At 40.4% G+C, this 19023-nt stretch overlaps 1 protein-coding gene across 3 annotated transcripts in view; it reads left to right on the top strand.

Annotated features, from left to right (window-relative positions):
• Nucleotides 1-4387: 4387 nt before the first annotated feature.
• ZNF532 (zinc finger protein 532) overlaps nucleotides 4388-19023 on the top strand; it is a 238197-nt gene continuing 223561 nt past the window's right edge. For 2 of the 3 annotated variants that reach the window (XM_030192992.1, XM_030192994.1), the window contains exon 1: nucleotides 4388-4453. The gene's annotated coding sequence lies outside the window, so the exon portion shown is untranslated. The remainder of the gene's footprint in view (nucleotides 4454-19023) is intronic. The other variant, XM_030192993.1, reaches the window with a different exon arrangement.

Consider the following 19023-nt stretch of genomic DNA (forward strand, 5'->3'; position numbering starts at 1 on the left):
AGGTATGAGAAGCAATGAAAAAGAGAGGCCTCATGAGGAGAGAGGAAGGGTAGCAAAATTTTGGGGGTGCCACAGCACCTGTGGCTCCCCCTGTTTCGGGGCCTATGACTTTTCAGCATTATCACAACTGAAAGTGGGCAAACCTAGCTTGCTCACTTCTGGTAGTATAAGGAACAGGTGTCACAGCTTTGTTGACCAAAAATCAAGTGAGTTTTCAACCAAGGAGCTTTCTGCAATAGGCCCTGCTCTCTCTCTCTCTCTCTCTCCTCCTATGAACTAGAGCTGGTTTCACTGTACAATTTTGGCTGCCCAGGCCAGGACCACCACTTTGCAGCCTTAAAAACAAAATTCTGAGACTCACTGCTGCGGGTTGGGGGTGAGGCTATATTGCCTGGGGCAGATGTGCTTTTAATCTCAACTGGTGAGCAAGGCGAAAAGCTTGGGTTTTAAGCAGAGGCTATCAGGTTTTCAATTTTCTCCAAAATGTCAGTGACTGATACCCTGTCTAGTAATTTACTGCACCATCTCTTCTGAGCTAACCAGCCTGCTGAGGGATTCCTGCCCTTTCACAGCAAAATATGTTCAAGCTGCCCCAACTGTACCCTGCCTTGCTTACTGTTGGATTTTTGAGCTGCCAGGATAGTGGAGAGAAAGTGAGCAGCAGGTTACAGATCAGATCTCAAGAAGATGAGGTTAGAAGAAATCCGGCCTACTGGGGGGCCTAACAGTTCCATCAAACAGGAGGAATACAGGAAAAGCAAAGGCTAAAGAAAGAGAGATGCTTTAGGAGAGTGCTCCCCCCCTCCTCTGTTTAGCAGCACAGGCTCTGCACTCGCCTTATTACTGCAGGGAAGAGTGCGTGCACTGCTGGGGGAGCACCGGCCACTGCTTAGGATCACAACTCGGGAGGTGTACCTAAAGAATAACCCTGGGAGAGAGGCCACCGACAGGTTTCGGGGAGACTTTGCTGGCAAGTGAAATCCGAGGGTTGCCATAGTTTTTCCTGTAGGGTGACCAGGAACCGGCTGAAACTGGTTTGAGGCAGATCAGCTGCTGAACAATGCAGCCACTGAGCTTCACTGGGACAGCTACAGCTTCCTCCTTCATGGCAACCAAAAGCAGAGGAGCTTGCAGGAAGGTACCAGCCCAAAACAGTATGAATGCACACTAGATACACTGCACTGGTATGTGGCTAATAGACTAATAAAGATTATGTATAAATGTACATATTTGCAATGACTGGGATGCTTGTGTGCCATTTGCTTAAAAGGATGGGCAGAGGTGAGATTTATGACCCTTAGTGGAAAAAAATGCTTTGTTAGGGATGAACCCTGAATAATACCTCTTTACAAATATGTAGGAAAATCAAGCAACAGCTGATATTTACTTGTAGTTGATTGTCACTGAAAAAAAATTGTTGTTTTGCATGCTTTTTATCTTTTGCTGTGTGCCATGCTTTTATTTCTAGACAGTGTGCTGCTGTATGTCTGTGTAGATAGGCCTGGAAGCACAGTCTGACTGCAGAACTGAGCAAGAGAAGCTTTGCAAGCCCGTTTAGAAATGCAGCCTGTATTACTGCAGGCCCTCTGCTTGAAGGTGCATTTAAACCCTCTTGGTTTTGCAGATGTGCTGTGCCCTGTGTCACAGTGACTACTCACTGGTTCAAATGTCTTTCCGAAAGGTCAAGGTTCATGAATAGTGTGATCATGGCGTTTTGAGAATGGCTAAAATAATAGCTTGGAGACGCATGCAGAGAAGAACTGCATCTCGATGTGGATTGTCACATTGGAGCATTGATTTGGGTGCGAGTGAAGAAATGCTCGGCTGAAGGGCTGGTGAGATTACAGGTATGATGTCCAAATTTCCTGTGGCCGGTCTTCTCCTTGAATATTCATGTGTACAGAACAGGCCTGAACAGCAATGAACAGAAAATATAGACAATGGGAGTGCAGCATCTTGTAACACAGCAGTATTGTACTTCAAGAATTCAGCTCTTACTGATTACATAGGGGCCGATTGCCAGCATACTAGATCTATGAAAGGAAAGGTAAGAATGCTTTTCGAAATGTAAATGAAGACAGATTTTAATGGCTGGGAATACAGTCTATTCATCAAACATGTTTTCTAAAACTGCAATGCAAATGGAGACATACATTCTCAGGAAGATATATTTTCAGAGATCTGCAATAGAACAGTAGTGGCAGGGCCATTTTTAACACAAATGTGAGCATGTGAAGTCACTATTTTTTTTTCTTTACAGCTTCACGTATACCGAGGCTAGAGCTCCATGCTTTGTGTGTGTGTGTGTGGTTTTTTTTTTTTTTTTTTTAAAGAATGTGCTTGCTTTTCAGCTGGCATCTGGTTCTCACACTCAAAGCTGGAGGCCTGGAAGAGGGAGAGCACGGTCTGAGAGGGGAAAAGCAGGCAGCAGGAGTGAACAGAGCAAAGGGATAGAACAAAGGCTGTTAGAGCTGGAACTGGAGCTCTAAATATGTTGCCTTGGGGAATGTTGTGAAAGAGCCCTTGTTAATTCCTATAATAGGAAATCCTTGGCCATTCCTTCTCTTCCGGTGTGTGGCTAACAATACAGCCTGCTATGTTCCTCCTTCCCTAATCAAGAAAAAAAAGGAGAACAGCTTAGGGAAAAACTGTGATTAGTTTGATGTAAACTAGATTTTGCTTTTCCTTTCTTGTTTTCAGAAGAGGATTGCCCTATTAAATCGTTAAGACTTTATGATTTAGGAAATCTCATAGTGGTGGATGGGAAATAGCTACAGAAATGATTTGTAGTAGTAGTAGTAAATAGTGTGTCTATTAGTACATAAGTATTAGGGATAACCAATATGCTGGGACTGCTTTTCTTTTTCTTGACTGCAGACCATATGGTATGGAGTAACTTGTATGCATGTCCTGATAGTGCTTAGATCATTGTTTCATAATTTGACACAGGGCAATGACAGGCATACAGTACCTGATTAAAAAAAAAAAGGCTCTATTTAACTGAAGGAGCTTTGCAGTTTCATGACCTGACTTATTATCATTGGTTATGTAATAAATAGAAATAAAAGAAAACACAAGAAAGAAAATAAGGTGATAACCTTTACATGTTTGACAAACTTTGGAAGATAGAACCTTCTTCAGGTCAAGTAGGAGAAAAAGATGACAATATCAAAATATGTATATATATATGTGAGACATAAAAAGCATTCCAGTGACTGTCTCAAGGGAAAGATGGGGGGGAGGGGGGGGAGTGAGAAACAGAGAGAGAGGGTGGATGGGTTCTCACTTTCTGATTACCCATCCACCTCTCGGTTTCTCTCTTCTCTCTACCTCCTACCTATCCCTAGAGACTGTCACTGAAATACTTTTCATATTTCACTTGTATATATTTTGATATTGTCAGCTTTTGCTCATGTCCAACCTGAAGAATGTTCTACCTTTGAAAGCTTGTTAAAAAATGTATTGTTAGTCCGATGAAAGGGAGATCACATAATTTCCATTCCATTGTTTTGTTTTATTACTGTTTCTTTCTATTTATTACCTTAACAGTGGACTAACATGGCAACCACACCATTTTATCTTTTTTTTTATGCAGTTCTATGAGACATTGCTGTTCATATCCACATAAGAGACAGTCCCTGGTCCCTAGAGCTCACAGTCTAGTCAAGACAGAGAGGACAAATAAAAGATTAGGGTGTTTCATTTATTAATTCAGAGAGAAAGAGTCACTGCTTCCCTTGCTAGTACACCATATTATTTTTGTTTAGTTTGGCAAGATGTTCTGCAGTGAGGTTGTCAGATTGGTGCTTAAAGGAGAAACATCCTTTGCATGGAATTCATTGTACCTTCAGTACTGGCATTTGACTACAAAGCATGCTGTCTGAAGGTCTGTATTTTTTATCTTAATTGTAAGAAGTGTGTCATGATGACATTATTACTACTAACATTCCTCCTCTCCCACGTATTTCTGCTGTTTCCTGTTTTAATCAGCTCTGTTATTTGCAAGTCTGCTATGGGGCCTTGCCTGAAAAGATTCTAAAGGGATGGAGGATTGGTTCTCTGAATGTGTGTCTGTGGTCGACATGATTGTGGACTTAGTGCTTGCTACTGAGTAGGTTCCATGCCTTCCATGTACAGATTGTTTTGTTTTCCTGGGAAAAATGTGTGTGTGAAGGTACCTACACGCACGAATGCATGTGAAGGCTGTGAGAGAGAATGGAAAACTGACAGTAATGGCTCCAGGGCCTGTTGTTTACAGCTGGTGTTGCAGAGGCAGGCCCTGTCTGGCTTTGCCGTGCTGCTTTTTTTTTTTTTTTCTTCCTCTCTCACTGTGATTGCCTGCAGCTGTACCACACTGCTTCCAAGCAAGAAGCTACATCCACCTAAACTGAGCATTGTGTTAGTTTGCCTGGAAGAGATAACTGGAAGAAAAGCATAATTAGGAAATTATCACGTAAGTCTGCAAACGATAATGAAAAAAAGGGGGCAGATAATTTCGTGCTCTGAGGGTGGAAGGAAAAGTGGAAGGCCAGAGGGAAGTAGGTAGCAGATGTGTTGGGAAAGGAAGGCCTCAGCCATAGGCTGTCAGGAAAATATATGAATTTCCCCTAGTTATGATCACAAAGGAATTTTAGGAGGCTTAAGGAAACCCTCAGTATGGATGAAAAATTCAAGAGTTTAAACAGTGCAAGCTAGTGGTTTATTTGATACCGTGTAATCCATGTAAGCTTTGTGATACTGAGGAAGCACAGCCTCATTGTACAGCAGGATACCCTGCAAACCAGAAAGGAATGGATCCGAACTGGGGGAAGAGGCAAGAGTGAATGAGGATTATCACTTATCTGTGAAAACCTTTCATTCTTTCCTGATCATTTTCTTTGTTTCTACTTCATAGTTCTGAGGCAAATGATTGGCCTGAAAAATCTTTTGCACAGTCTCCTAAGATTTTTCTGGTAATGTCCTATCATGCTATTTTTACTTTGCCTGTGAAGAAAACATGCATTTAGGGTTTTGAAATATATAGTTGTGCCACAGGCTGTTTGCCATCTTTAGTATATGAATGAAATTAATGTGGTACAGCTTTTGTCATTTTTCAGATTTTGTAAAGAGGATGATCCGTAGATTTCTGAGTCTTACTGTGCCAGCATACACTGGATGACATTTTGAATGAGGAATGTTGAGAGCCCGGGCTTAGGAAATGTCAGTGTTCTGTAACAGAAACACACATATACACATTCTTTCGTTTTTGAATATCTTTTGGATGCAAGCTATCATCAAATATGCTAGACGTAGTCAGGTGGCATGAAAGAGACACATATAATTCCATTTGTCCATATCTGTAGTAGTTTCTACTTAAAACATTGTGGTCTAGAATTTAATAGATTGTCTTGCCTTTTTCCTCACTTAAAAAAAAAATGTTGCAGTTGATTTTGGTGCCTATTGAGCGGCACTGTTTTGATTACCACATGAAACTGAAGTGCTGCATGGAGCAGGGTTGGAGCATACTTTCCTCCTTAGTGACACTACCGCCTACACCCTGTTCTAGAGGAGTGCCATCTAGGGGCAAGAATTTGTCATCGTCCATGCTTATTTCTTCGTTTGTGTAAACATTTAACAGGAGCAGGGCTTTTATTGAGGGGGTACTGAGTACCGGCACCTTTTCCATTGTCTGCTAAAATTGACCCATGGTCCCCAAGTTTTAATGAAAGAGCTCAGGCTCTACACACCAATTCTGCCTTGTCATAGATTCTGTGACTGGTTGCCTGGGGCCTGGCTATTGTGGGGTGGATTTCTCAGTGATCACCCCACCCCTGAAGGGTGGCCTGGCATTTGAGTACTGGCACCTTTTTTGCTAGAAAAAACACACTGTACAGGAGTGAGAGTTGAGTCCAATGGTGAACTTAAGAACATAAGAATTGCCATACTGGTTCATACCATAGGTCCATCTAGCACTGTATCTTGTTTCGAACAGTGGTCAATCAAGGTCACAAGTATCTGGCAGGATCCCAAAAAGTAGCAGATTCTATGCTACTTACGCACAGGGATAAGCAGTGACTTTTCTCTGGGTCTGCTTTAATAACAGTTTATGGGCTTCCAAGAATTTGTCCAAACCTATTTTAAACCCAGCTGTAGTAACTGCTTTTACAACATCCAACACGAATGAGTCCCAGAGCTTAACTATGCATTGAGTGAAAACTATTTTCTCCTATTTTTTTAAAGTATTATATAACTTCTTTGTACTTTTTGAAAGCATGAACAATTGATTTGTATTTACAGTTTCCACTCCACTCAAGATCTCATAGACCTCTCATTTCTCTCCTCATCAATCTCTTCTCCAAGCTGAAGAGCCCTAACCTCGCCTTTCCTCATAAGAGAGGAATTCTATTCCCTTCATCAGTTTTGCTGTCCTTCTTTGTACCTTTTCTAATTCTATTGTACCTTTTTTGAGATGTGATTAATAAAATTGCACAGATTATTCAAGGTACAGTCGCACCATGAAGAGATGTAAGGTGTTAAGATGTTTTTTTATGCTATTTTGTATTCCTTTCCTAATAATTCCTAACATTTCTATTTGCTTTTTTTTTGGGGGGGGGGGGGGGGGGCTTCCATTGCAAACAGAACAAGGGCTTGAAGACATCTAGATGTTTTTTTTTCCTGGTGGTAGCTCTTAATGTAGAACCTAGCATAGTATAGCTATAATTGGGGTTATTCTCTGCATCACTTTGCTCTTGTCTATATTACATTTCATCTGTCATTTGGATGCACAGTCTTCCACTCTCATAAAATCCTCCTGTAATTTCTCACAACCCGCATGCAGTTTAATAGTTTTGAATAATTTTGTATCATCTGCAAATTTGATCACTTTAGTCATTTCCATTTCTAGATCATTTATAAATATGCTGAAAAGCACAAGTCCCAGTACAGATCCCTGGGGTACTCCACTATTAACCTTCCTCCATTGAGAGATTAGCCATTTAATCCTAATCTCCGTTATCTATCTTTTTTAACTAGTTCTTGAACCACAACAGGTTGTTGTCTTCTATCTGTTGGCTTTTTAATTTCTTCAGGTACCTTATAAGGGACTTTAATAAAAGCTTTTTGAAAATCCCTATTATTATTCATGCCTTCAAAAAATGTAGCAGATTTGTGAGGCAAAACTTCCCTTGGCTAAACCTATGTTGACTCTGTTCCATTAAACCATGTCTATCTATGTTGTTCAGTAATTTTCTTTTGTGTAATAGTTTCTAATATTTTGCCAGAAATTGTCTTCAGTCTTACTGATCTGTAGTTTCCCAGATCACCACTGGAACCTTCTTTAAAAACTGGTGCTACGCTGGCCACCCTCTAATCTTTAATGGCATTATGTGGTATATACTATCCGGTCTAGGTGATTTGCCTCTCTTTAGCTTGTTGATTTAACATATTATATTTTCCATGGATTTGTTTCAGTTCCACTTCTAAATACCATTTATGACATCAGTATCTTACTTACATCTTCCTCAGTAAAGACTGAAACAAAGTTATCCAGTTAATTTTAGGATTATCTGGCTAAACTCAAGCCATAGCCCTGTAATGTCCAAAATGCAACTTCTTATTAAATAGATAAGGGGGTCTATTACTAAAGGTTAGCTCGAGTTATCTGCAGCAGGTCCCGTTTTATTCCTATGGGCCCTGCTGCAGATAAGTCGAGCTAACCTTTAGTAAAAGACCCCCATAATTTTGTGCAGTTCAGTGAGTTGGTTGGACAGGATTTATCCAGTTGAGAGAATGGGTTAGGGTAGGATGGAGGTCAAAGTTTAGAAACAAAAAAAAATCTACAACTCCTGAAATTACATAAGAAACTCTTTTTGAATATTAACCAGATAGTTAATGGATCCTAAATCTTATCTGCAACACCTCCACTTGCCTTCCTAAGGGGCCCTTTTACTAAGCTGCATTAGGTGCTAATACAGGTAAAAGTGGAGTACCATGGGATGCGCCAGTCATCCTGTAGTAACTCTGATAAGTGCTCCCACTAACTGTGTGCTAAAAAATATTCCCAAAATTTTTTGAGGGGCATATCATGGGCAGAGAGGGGACATTCCTGCATTAACCAGTTAACGCATCTACATTACCGTGTGCTAACTGGTTAGTGCAGGAATACTGCTTGAGCCCCTACCACCTACAAAATGGGTAGCAGTAAGTACTCACGCGGTAATTTGTAAAAATGGCCGCACACTAATGGCAACATTAGCACATAGTCATTAATAAAAAATGCAGAAAATTGGCCAAAGGCTGAGGTAGAAATGGCCTTAGCATGCAAGAAAGACCTTTTGCCACAGCTTAGTAAAAGGATCCCTAAGATATTTATCAAATGTGGCCGTTGATCAATATTTTTTATAAGCCTCATAAATGAAAGAATACTCTGATTCACTTGGGATTTTAGAAAGAAAATGTCTATGTACCCACATTTCAAGGCTAGCAAATACTGTTGTGAAAACTACTGACCTACACAATTAGGAAGTAATTTTATAACAGGACTTCTATATGAGAAGTCCAGAAAGACCACTGTTGTATAAAGGTAACATGGATACCTATCTGTCTGTATAAAATAGTCTCCCAGATCCAGTTCCAACAACATACAAATCCTGAGACACAAATTTATTCCTTCTCCAAAGAAGGTGCACTCTATGCATGTATATACATATTTTAGAGGATACATGTGCACCATACAACTGTGCTTCAACTCTACCCAAACTGCTCCAGGGAACACCTGCACACAGATCAAATAAAGGTGTGTGCACACATTCCTACTGGTGCTTAAAATTGATGAAATGTTATACCCGGATCTTTGTGATCATGGGCATGTCATTTAGCGTGCCATTGCCTCGGGTACAAACTTACCCCTCCCCCCCTTTACGAAGCTGTGCTAGTGGCTGCTGGTATGGTAATGCAGACACAGCCCATTCAAAATAAATGGGGCCACTAGGGCAGCATTGTAAAAGGTAGGAGTTAGATTGTAAATCCTCTAGAGCAGTGTTTCTCAACCCAGTTCTCGAGGCCTACACAACCAGTTGGGTTATCAGGATATCTGCAATGAATACAGATGAGAGAGATTTGCATGTACTGCCTCCTTGTTATGCAAATCTTATCTCATGCATATTCATTGTAGCTATCTTGAAAATCTGACTGCCTGGAAGCACTGCTTTAGGGACAGGAAAATACTGTAGCTATAGGTAATAGCATACTCCTTCTCCAATGTAACCCTATTATGGCGGAAGAAAGTCTCTTCCCGCACAGTCGATTATACGACTTACTGCACAAGAGGCCAGATCGATGCTAAGATGTTCTGGCAACTGATCCATGATAATGAATGGTCAGCTCGTACAGATTCCACGAACTTTCTCTCAGAATGGGATGAAAGATGTAAAAGCATATAGATATCTTGAAATTGGACAAGAGTGTAATTATCATTAGATATCTGTCCCAACCACTTACTAAAATCCATCTCTGACTGCTTCACCACAGACCTTACAGATCACCTAAACTTCATGCTTGCAAATGGCTTCTTCCACGAGGATCACGGTAACATTCTACTCACTCTAATACCTAAGAAAAAATGTAACTATCTCACTAATTATCGTCCAATTGCATCCATACCACTTTTTGTTAAATTAATGGAGAGTATGGTGACAAAGCAGCTTAATGACTACCTGGACAAATTTCCATACTGCACGTATCACAATCAGGATTCCGCCCCCTTTATAGCACTGAAACCGTGCTAATTACCCTCTTGTCCAATTTCAAAAAAGAAATAGCTAAAGGTAACAGCATACTCCTTCTCCAATTTGACATGTCAAGTGCTTTCGACATGGTAAAACCATGACATTCTGTTAAACCTTCTTGATTACTTCGGGATAGGGGGAAATGTATTTAGATGGATAAAGGGTTTTCTCACCTCCAGGACCTACCAAGTAAAATCTAATTCAACCCTATCACTGCCGTGGAAAGCTGATTGTGGAGTTCCTCAAGGCTCCCCTCTCTCCCCTACACTCTTCAACATAATGTTGATCCCTTTGTCCAAATCCTTATTGAATCTTGGCCTCAACCCATTTATCTATGCCGATGACGTCACAATCTACATCCCCTTCAGAAACGACCTGTTCGAAATCTCCAAAGAAATCAATCTTGGCCTGCATATCATGAACAAATGGGCTAACACTTTTCAATTTAAGCTGAATACTGAGAAAACGCACTGCCTTATACTTTCATCTTTACATAATAGGTTCAAACCTTCATCTTTAATCACTCCAAACCTCACCCTTCCTATCTCTGAAAGCCTAAAAATACTTGGTGTAATTATCGATTGCAACCCATCACTTGTTAGCCAAACTAACTCCACTACAAAGAAAATGTTCTTTGTGGAAACTCAAGCGGATAAAATCTTTCTTCCCCAGAGAAGTATTTCGAAACCTAGTACAATCAGTGGTATTAAGTCACCTAGACTACTGTAATGGAATATACGCAGGATGCAAAGAACAACTTGTAAAGAAACTTCAGACTGCCCAAAACACAGTAGCAAGACTAATCTTTGGTAAACCCAAATTTGAAAGTTCCAAGCCCCTTCGAGAGAAATTGCATTGGCTCCCAATAAAGGAACGAATTAACTTCAAAATCTGCACCCTAGTCCACAAAATTCTTTATGGAGAAGCCCCAGGATACATGAATATCCTAATCAGTCTTCAGGCCAGGAATACATCAAGCACATCCCGTTCATTCCTTAATTTCCATTATCCTGCCTGCAATGGCCTCAAATATAAATCCACCTACGCTTCCTCCTTTTCCTTAATCAGCACCCAATTATGGAATGCACTGCCTAAAGCTGTCAAAACTACTTGAAACCATCTCAACTTCAGGAAATTACTCAAGACCAGCCTATTCGGGAAGGCCTACCACCAGGATCCAACATAAATCCTAAAGTCCTTCAAAACAGCATATAAATGGACCATTTAAACTGTCTTACCTTTCCCCTTTTCCCTGTTTTACCTTGTTCTTTCTATCCTCTCTTGACTTCCACAATATATTGTAATTGTATAACTACTGGACTGGTGATAGCCTTTTCGGTTTATTGTAAGCCACATTGAGCTGCAAGCATGTGGGAAAATGTGGGGAATAAATGTGATAAATAAATGTAACTTGCCTTGAGCTACAACTGAAAAAGTGTGAGCTAAATACAATTGTCTCTTCCCCCCCCCCCCTTTCCCTTTCCTTACCATATGTTCCCAGAATTGTCAGGTTCGGATGGAGATAGATTGTATATAGAGACTACATTGTGTTCATCTCCAAGCATGATGTGATTCCCTCCTTTAACTGATTATTGAAAATGTTCAGTTAAATCAAGTTTCAAGTTTATTACAGGTTTACTACCCCGCCCTTTGGAGTGCCTTCAGGGTGGCTTACAATGTAAAATATCATTGAATACGAACAAGGTAAACAGAACAAAAATAATTTCAGATACGCCTATTAGGGTAGGTGGAGAACTACAATAGTTAATAGGACAGCGAGGGGAGGAAAGAACAAGAGGGAGAGCTACAGGTGTCTTCCAGGTACCTCCTGGTCCATTCGTTGCAGATAGGGACTTGTTTATACACATCCTTGAAAAGGTACATTTTAAGGTCACTTTTAAACTGATGTCTAGAGATGTCTGAAGGTGAACAGTGAACAGAAGCTGTGCTCATATGAAAAGCTGTTTATCCTATGCATTCAGATGAGTCATGTGACTGTACTTGGTATCAAAGGAATGGATGCTTCCAGACCATTCTGTAAAGGCATAGGTAACAATTCTATAAATTGGTGCCTCATTTTAGGAACTACAAAGGAGTGAACATAGTACTAATTCTCTAATGTCTTAAGGGCACATCTAAACCATTATAGAATATAAGTGCAAAGTCACATTTATTTATTTATTTGTTGCATTTGTATCCCACATTTTCCCACCAATTTTCAGGCTCAATGTGGCTTACATTGTTCCGTCATGGCAATCACCATTCCAGAGTAAAAGATACAATTAGTATTACATAAAGAACATGGGTGACATAATAGAATTAAGCAATCAGTATGAAGAGGTCACAGATAAAGCGTTAATGTGTTACAATTCTTATGGTGGATCGTTGTAGTATGCTTTGGCATGCCAAGTTAGGTCAATGGCTGGTGTAAATAGGCACTACTACTACTACTTAGCATTTCTATAGCGCTGCCAGGGTTACGCAGCGCTGTACAATTTTAGCATGGCACGTCTAAGTGCACCATGCAATGTGTTCAACCAATACAATTCTATAAGTTGTGGGCGTCGCTTGGTGATACACATGTACTCTGCCCATATGTACACTCCCCTGACAGTTGCATGCTAAGTGATTTAGGAGTACTGTTTATAGAATAGCACCTGACACTTACATGTGCAACTGTCAATTATTGGTACCGATCACATGCATAAGTGCTACGATTCTGTGAACAAAGACCAGGGGACACTTATCCACAAATTATTTTATGGTTTTGTTCCACGTTATTCGGTGAAGTTATTTACTATGGGAACAACAGTTCATTCTCTTAAATCTAAATACTGTTGTCTGTTGCAGTTTCCTTCTGTAAAGCATGTGAAGTATAAGTCCTATCATGGTTCTGGTTTTGTTTATAGTTCAGTGTAATGTTGGAATTCCCTTCCTTTGGGGTTGAGATTGGTAGAATCACATTTACGTTTTTGTAAATTGTTAAAAGTTCATTTGTTTTCCATTTACTTAATGTAACTTTGGTGTTTATTGTACTGAGATAGCTATGATTAGTTTATGTGTAATTATACTTTTTTGTATTTTCCTAGTGATGGCTTCTGTGGCCGAAACACGATTTGTGTCAAGTCCATTACATTTTGTGAATTAAACTTCTGATGTGAATTCACTCAGTCCGTTGGATGTTTTTTCATCATCTTTGTTGACACCTTCGCTGTGTTTGCCTGTTAATTATCCTTACTCCTATCCCAAAAAATCCATCAGTGCAATCTAGTATAGTTTCAAATTATAGACCAGTGGCTTCCATACCACTTTTAGTTAAGGTAATGGAGAGACTTGTAGAGCACCAATTGACAAATTACTTATCTTGTTATGATATTTTACTTGAATCTCAGTTGGGGTTCAGGAGAGGTTTTAGTATGGAGACAGTTTTGGCTACACTGTCATCTGAGCTTAAGCAAGAAGTTAGTACGGGTAAGAAGGTTCTTTTGATGCAATACAATCTTTCTTGTGCATTTGATCTAGTGGATCATATGGTACTGTTATCTAGTTCAGATTTTTATGGGGTGGGAGGTGTCGTTCTTCAGTGGTTTAAAGTTTTTTTTTTGACTAATAGAAGTTAAGGATGAATGGATCTTACACTTTTGAATGGATTCCGAGCTGTGGAGTCCCTCAGGGTTCTCCTTTGTCCCCCATTCTTTTTAATTTAATCCTGGCATCTTTGGGTAGAAAGCTAGCTGTGTTGGGTTTTAGAATTTTAAAGTATGCAGATGATATAACTGTGTTCATTTTGAAGGCCATCTGTCGAATGTAGTCCCTATTGCATCTAAGGTGAGTAATATAATAGAAGGATGCGTAACTACCTTTAGACATAAAATGAATAAGGATAAAATTAAGTTTATAGTATTTGGTAGCAAATTCAATATGGGAAGTGAGAAAAACTTTGTTTTGATAATGTTAATTTTCCACTGGAGTCCTTTAAAGTTTTAGGAACAATTTTTGATAAATATTTCTTGTTTGAAGAGCAGGTGAAGGCAGTAGCCCATAAGGTGTTTATTGCACTGTAGAAGCTATGTCATCTTATTTCAGAAGTGTTTAAGTCAATTGCGCAAGCACTTGTGCAGTCGCATATCAATTATTGTAACATTATTTACCTAGCTGTAAGGATGCAGTGTTAAAAATGCGTCAAACTTTATCAAATACCACTGCAGGATTAATATTTATAATTTCTAGATTTAACAGAGTTTCCCCATTATTAATAGTTACATTGGTTGCCAATGCAAGTGCAAGTTGTCTTTTAAGTTTGTTGCCTTGTTTTTCGAATTGTGCATGGTGAAGTACCGGAGTATATGGTAAGTCTGATATGATTATCGTATAGAAATATTATGCCTGGATTTAGATGTTTTCTACTTTTACAATATCCAGATCCAAAATAGGTGGTTTATAAATATAAACAGGTTTTCTCTGGCATATTTGCTGCTTTGGCAGCCAGCCACTGGAATTAATTACCCAGGGCTTTTTTTGTGGGGGTACTTGGGGGTACTGAGTACCGGCACCTTTTCCATTGTCTGCTAAAATTGACCCAAGGACCCCAAGTTTTAATGAAAGAGCTCAGGCTCTACACACCAATTCTGCTTTGTCATAGGTTCTGTGACTGGTTGCAGGGGGCCTGGCTATTGTGGGGTGTATCCCTCAGTGATTACCCCACCCTTGATGGGTGGCCTAGCATTTGAGTACCGGCACCTTTTTTGCTAGAAAAGATGCACTGGAATTACCTATTGATTTAAGATGGCAATCTGATTATGGATTTTTCGAAAACTGTTGAAAACCTTCTTGTTTAAGAAATTTTTAATGTGACTGTGTACTTTTCTTGACGGTTAGTTGACCATCATGTGTAATATTCCTGAAGTTGGTCCAGTTTACCCTTTTCTGAGCCACACTGAACTTTTGTGGTAAGTGTGGGATACAAGTGTCATGTATTATTATTGTTATTATTATTTTTGAAAGAATGAAAAATCAATCCACTTTTACCCGTTCTGCACCACTCAGGATTTTATAGACCTCAATCATATCCCCCCTCATCTGTCTCTTCCAACCTGAAGAGACCTAACCTCTTTAGCCTCTTCTCATATGGGAGGAGTTCCATCCCCTTATTCAGTTTGGTCACTCTTCTTTGAACCTTTTCTAATTCTGCTATATCTTTTTGGAGATATGGCGACCAGAATTGAATGCAATACTCAAGGTGAGGTCGCACCATGGAGTGATATAGAGGCATTATAATATTCTTGGTCTTTCTTTGCATCACTTTTATACAATCTTAAAATATATGTGCATTCTTTTGCACTCTAGGCGTGAGTATTTATACCAGTTAGGTGCACGTAAGATGGCTAATGCTAGTTTCCTTGTCATCAAGCAGATGAATCCATTACGAATGGTAATTTTCTTTCCTTTAGTTATAGCAGATGAATTCATGAGCCCGCCCTGATTGATTGATTGTTTGATGCAGTTTTGGGTTCAGTTTTTCCTGTAGATATGTTCCCTCATTGGGAGAAGTTGGAAAACAGTCTTCAGGATTTCTGTTCTGTTACAGGAGGTTGAGTTTGTCCCTCCTTTGAATTACTGCTCCTGTTCTGGGGCGTTCGTTTGCTGTGAGGAAAGTTCATGTTATTCTACTTTGTGGTGTAACACTGCTTTGGAAGCTTCAAATATTGAGAGGCAGATGGAGCTAGCTGGCCAAGAAGCACTATGGTTTTCAGTGCTCTCTATCTCCCCCTGCTGTTAGGTGGACAAAACCCATTCGTAATGGATTCATCTTCTATGACTAAAGGAAAGAAAATTACCAAGGTAAGAACCTAATTTTCCCTTTTTTACCACATCTAGGAAAAGGGCCTTTTTTTAAGCGCCTGGAAAATGGACGTGTGCTAAAATTGAAACTAGCACATGTCCATTTTCGGCCTGAGACCTTACTGCCACTCATTGACTTAGTTGTAAGGTCTCACATGCTACCTTAGTGTTAAGCATGCAGCTAGCCAACTGCTGTTTACTGCTGGGTGAGCGGCCCATGGTAGAAAATAGAAAATTATTTTCTACCGTGGGATTCAGCACGTACCAAATTCAGAATTACTGCCCTGCTCACATGCTAGCCGGGTGGTAGTGCCAATTGGTGTGCACTGTACGCATGTAGGCCCTTACACAACTTCTTAATAGGGCCTCTAAGATTCCGAGTCTCAGACGCATTTTCCATAGCCTCTAGTTTCATGTGCAAAGTTCAATTATCTTTTATATTAGAAGCTGCTACTGATTGCAGATTAGAAATATGTTCTTCAGAGACAGCAAATCACTGATCCAAATCTAATATTTTGTCATCGTATTCCTTTAATCTAGCTGTAATATCTTCAGAAAATTTACAAAATCGGTCTATATGTCCCTGAAGGCACATTTCTGTTCACTGCAGCCTACACATACTTTAAGGAAATCTCATCAGATATAACTGGAGTTACAGTTTCAGAAGGCAGACTAAAAGAAAGTTTCACTAGAGTGAGAAATGGAACAACAGTCCTGTCTTTAGAAGATGAAGAAACAGGAAGAGCTTCCACACAACTTGTCGAGAAATATCAGCTCTTATGGCCGAATTTGCCCTTTCCTTTAACAGTGCAGGTTGAGGGGTGGGGTTCTATCACCCAAGGAATGAGAGGCCTCATTAGAAGATGAGTATTTACCAGTTGAACATGTTGGTCCATGGGGCCTTTCACTAAAGTGACTTGAGACATTCTTGAAATGATCCCTTTAGCTTTATGTGTCCCCTTCTATTAAAGAAATCAATTTTTCCTGCTGCTCTGTAGCTCCAAAAGGGCCTGGTGTGCCTTTTTTTGGCCACTCCCTTTCAGGCATATGCCTGCGTTGCATGGAGGGACCCGAAGGATATACTGCTTGGGTCCTCACTTCTTGATGTCATTAGTACTGATTGTCCACATGAGGGCCTGCACTCAATTCTACGAGCAGTGTCTCAGCTGGTAATGTTATGCCTGATTATATTGCCTTTCTGTGATACAACCAAAGCAGCTTACATATATTATATACAGGTACTTTCTCTTTTCCTAGTAGACTCAGTTCACTGCAGTAACCACTAGGCTACTCCTGCATGTCAAATAGAAAATATAGTTCTTTTTTCCTATCTTTTGTTGTCTTATGATTTTGGGGAGGAGTGGCCTAGTGGTTAGGGTGGTGGACTTTGGTCCTGGGGAACTTAGGAGCTGAGTTCAATTCCCGGCACAGGCAGCTCCTTGTGACTCTGGGCAAGTCACTTAACCCTCCATTGCCCACCGCATAGAGCCTGCCATGAGTGGGAAAAGCGCAGGGTACAAATGTAAAAAAAAAAAAAAAAAAGCAGCACTAAAAAGTGGCCTGTGCTATCCCCAGCAAGGATATTTCCTGCGTGCTGTTACTTTTAGTGCTGCCAGGAAATGGCCGATTTTCCTACTTCTTTAATAATGGCCATGCGCTAATTTTCCCATTAGTGCGTGGCCATTAGCGCATGATGAGCATTTACAGAGACCTATTTTGTAGGTGGTAGGGGCTCACGTGCTAATCCTGCACTAATCAGAGTGTGGCAATGTCCACACGCTGGTTAGCATAGCCGCACCCACTGTCTGCCCCCCAAACATGCCCCCAGCACTATCTTTTAGCACGTGGGTAGAGCATGCACATGCAGAAACTACAGCAGGAACACTTGAGAGTGCCCCGCAAAAGTGTGTTTTATCCTACAGTAAGCATGTGTTAGTGCTTACTGCAGTTTAGTAAAGGACTCCTTTATTTGTCTAATCCTGTTGGTGCCAGTCTCTGGTTTCTGCTTTGCTTTGTTTTGTCTTCTCTTAACTCTCTTGCAAGGATCTTATTGTCCGTGTGGCTCTTTTCTCTCCATGTCTAGCAGCCATCTTCCTTGTGTCTGTATTCACCCTGTCCTGAATCACTCTTCTTGTCTGTATCCCTTCCCCTTTGTCCATCATAACCCTTCTATGTCCCTATTCCCACTCACATGTCTAACATCACCCCAAAATGTGTCCCTATTAACCCTCTGTGTCTCTTTCCACCCCATGAGTCCAGCATTGCTCCTCTGTGACCCAATTCCCTCCACCATGTCCAGTTTCTCCTGAACCACTCCCTCCCCGGCGGCAGCATCTCTTCCTTTCCTCCTGTCTCCCTCCGGTCAGCATCTCTCTCTCTCCCCTCCCTCCTGCCCCCTTCCACAGACGTTCGGCATCTCTCTCTCTCTCTCTTTTCCTTGCCTCCTACTCCCCTTACTGTGGATCTAGCAAGTATTAAATATTCCTCTCTCTTCTCTCCCTCCTGTTCTCTCTCCCTCTTTCCTTCATGAGTCCAGCATATATCATTCTTCCAGCTTCCTCTTCACCCCCTCCCCTGATCCTCAAAACTTGCAAAGCCGCTGGCAGTGGCAGCACTGAAGACAGGCTGCCTTTGGTCGGCCCCTGGCCTTCCCTCTGCCTTGTCCTACCTCCTTTGACACAAACTTCTTGCTTCCAGCAGGGTGGTATGTGGCAGTGGAAAGACCCAGGGGTATCCAGGCAGCTTGTTTTTAGTGCTGTCAAACTTATGGTAAGTTTGGAGGGGAGGGGAGGGGGTGGGGGAGAGTGAGAGGTTTATTTAATTTAAAAAATATATATTTATAGTCTGCCTGATCTGAACAATTCTTGGTGGATTACATTATCAGCAAACACAATAAACAATACAAAATAAAAAGTAACCATAATAAAGCAAAATGATAGAAATCAATACAGCAAAACCTCTGCTGTTTCTAACAAAATAATAAAAAGAATTCTGCTCAAAACCTGGCTCACACTTAAGGATTCTCTCAGACATATGGAGCTTTTTTTCTTAACAAGAGAATAAACTCCATATGTCTAGGTAAAATGGACTGTTTTTAGTTCCTTCTTAAACAGTTCTAGATTTTGAATTTCTCTCAGACTGGATGTTCCACAGCTGTGGATCAGCTATAATAAATATTGAGGAACAATATACTCCTCTAGTTGCACAAGATGGAAAGATGGAACTTCCAGCAAGTTCTTATTTGCAGATCTCAGATTTTTAGTTGGCTGATAAAGAGAGATGTAACCCTGCTGCAATAATTAGCGAAACTGTTAGTTAAGATTTTAAAGACCATTCTAGAATTTTAAACTTTACCCTTTGCTCAATAGGCAACCAGTTCAGTTGTTTCAGAATAGGTGAAATATGAGTAAATTGAGAA

The sequence above is a fragment of the Microcaecilia unicolor genome, chromosome 2, assembly GCF_901765095.1.
Source record: "Microcaecilia unicolor chromosome 2, aMicUni1.1, whole genome shotgun sequence".
Classification (NCBI taxonomy): Eukaryota; Metazoa; Chordata; class Amphibia; order Gymnophiona; family Siphonopidae; genus Microcaecilia; species Microcaecilia unicolor.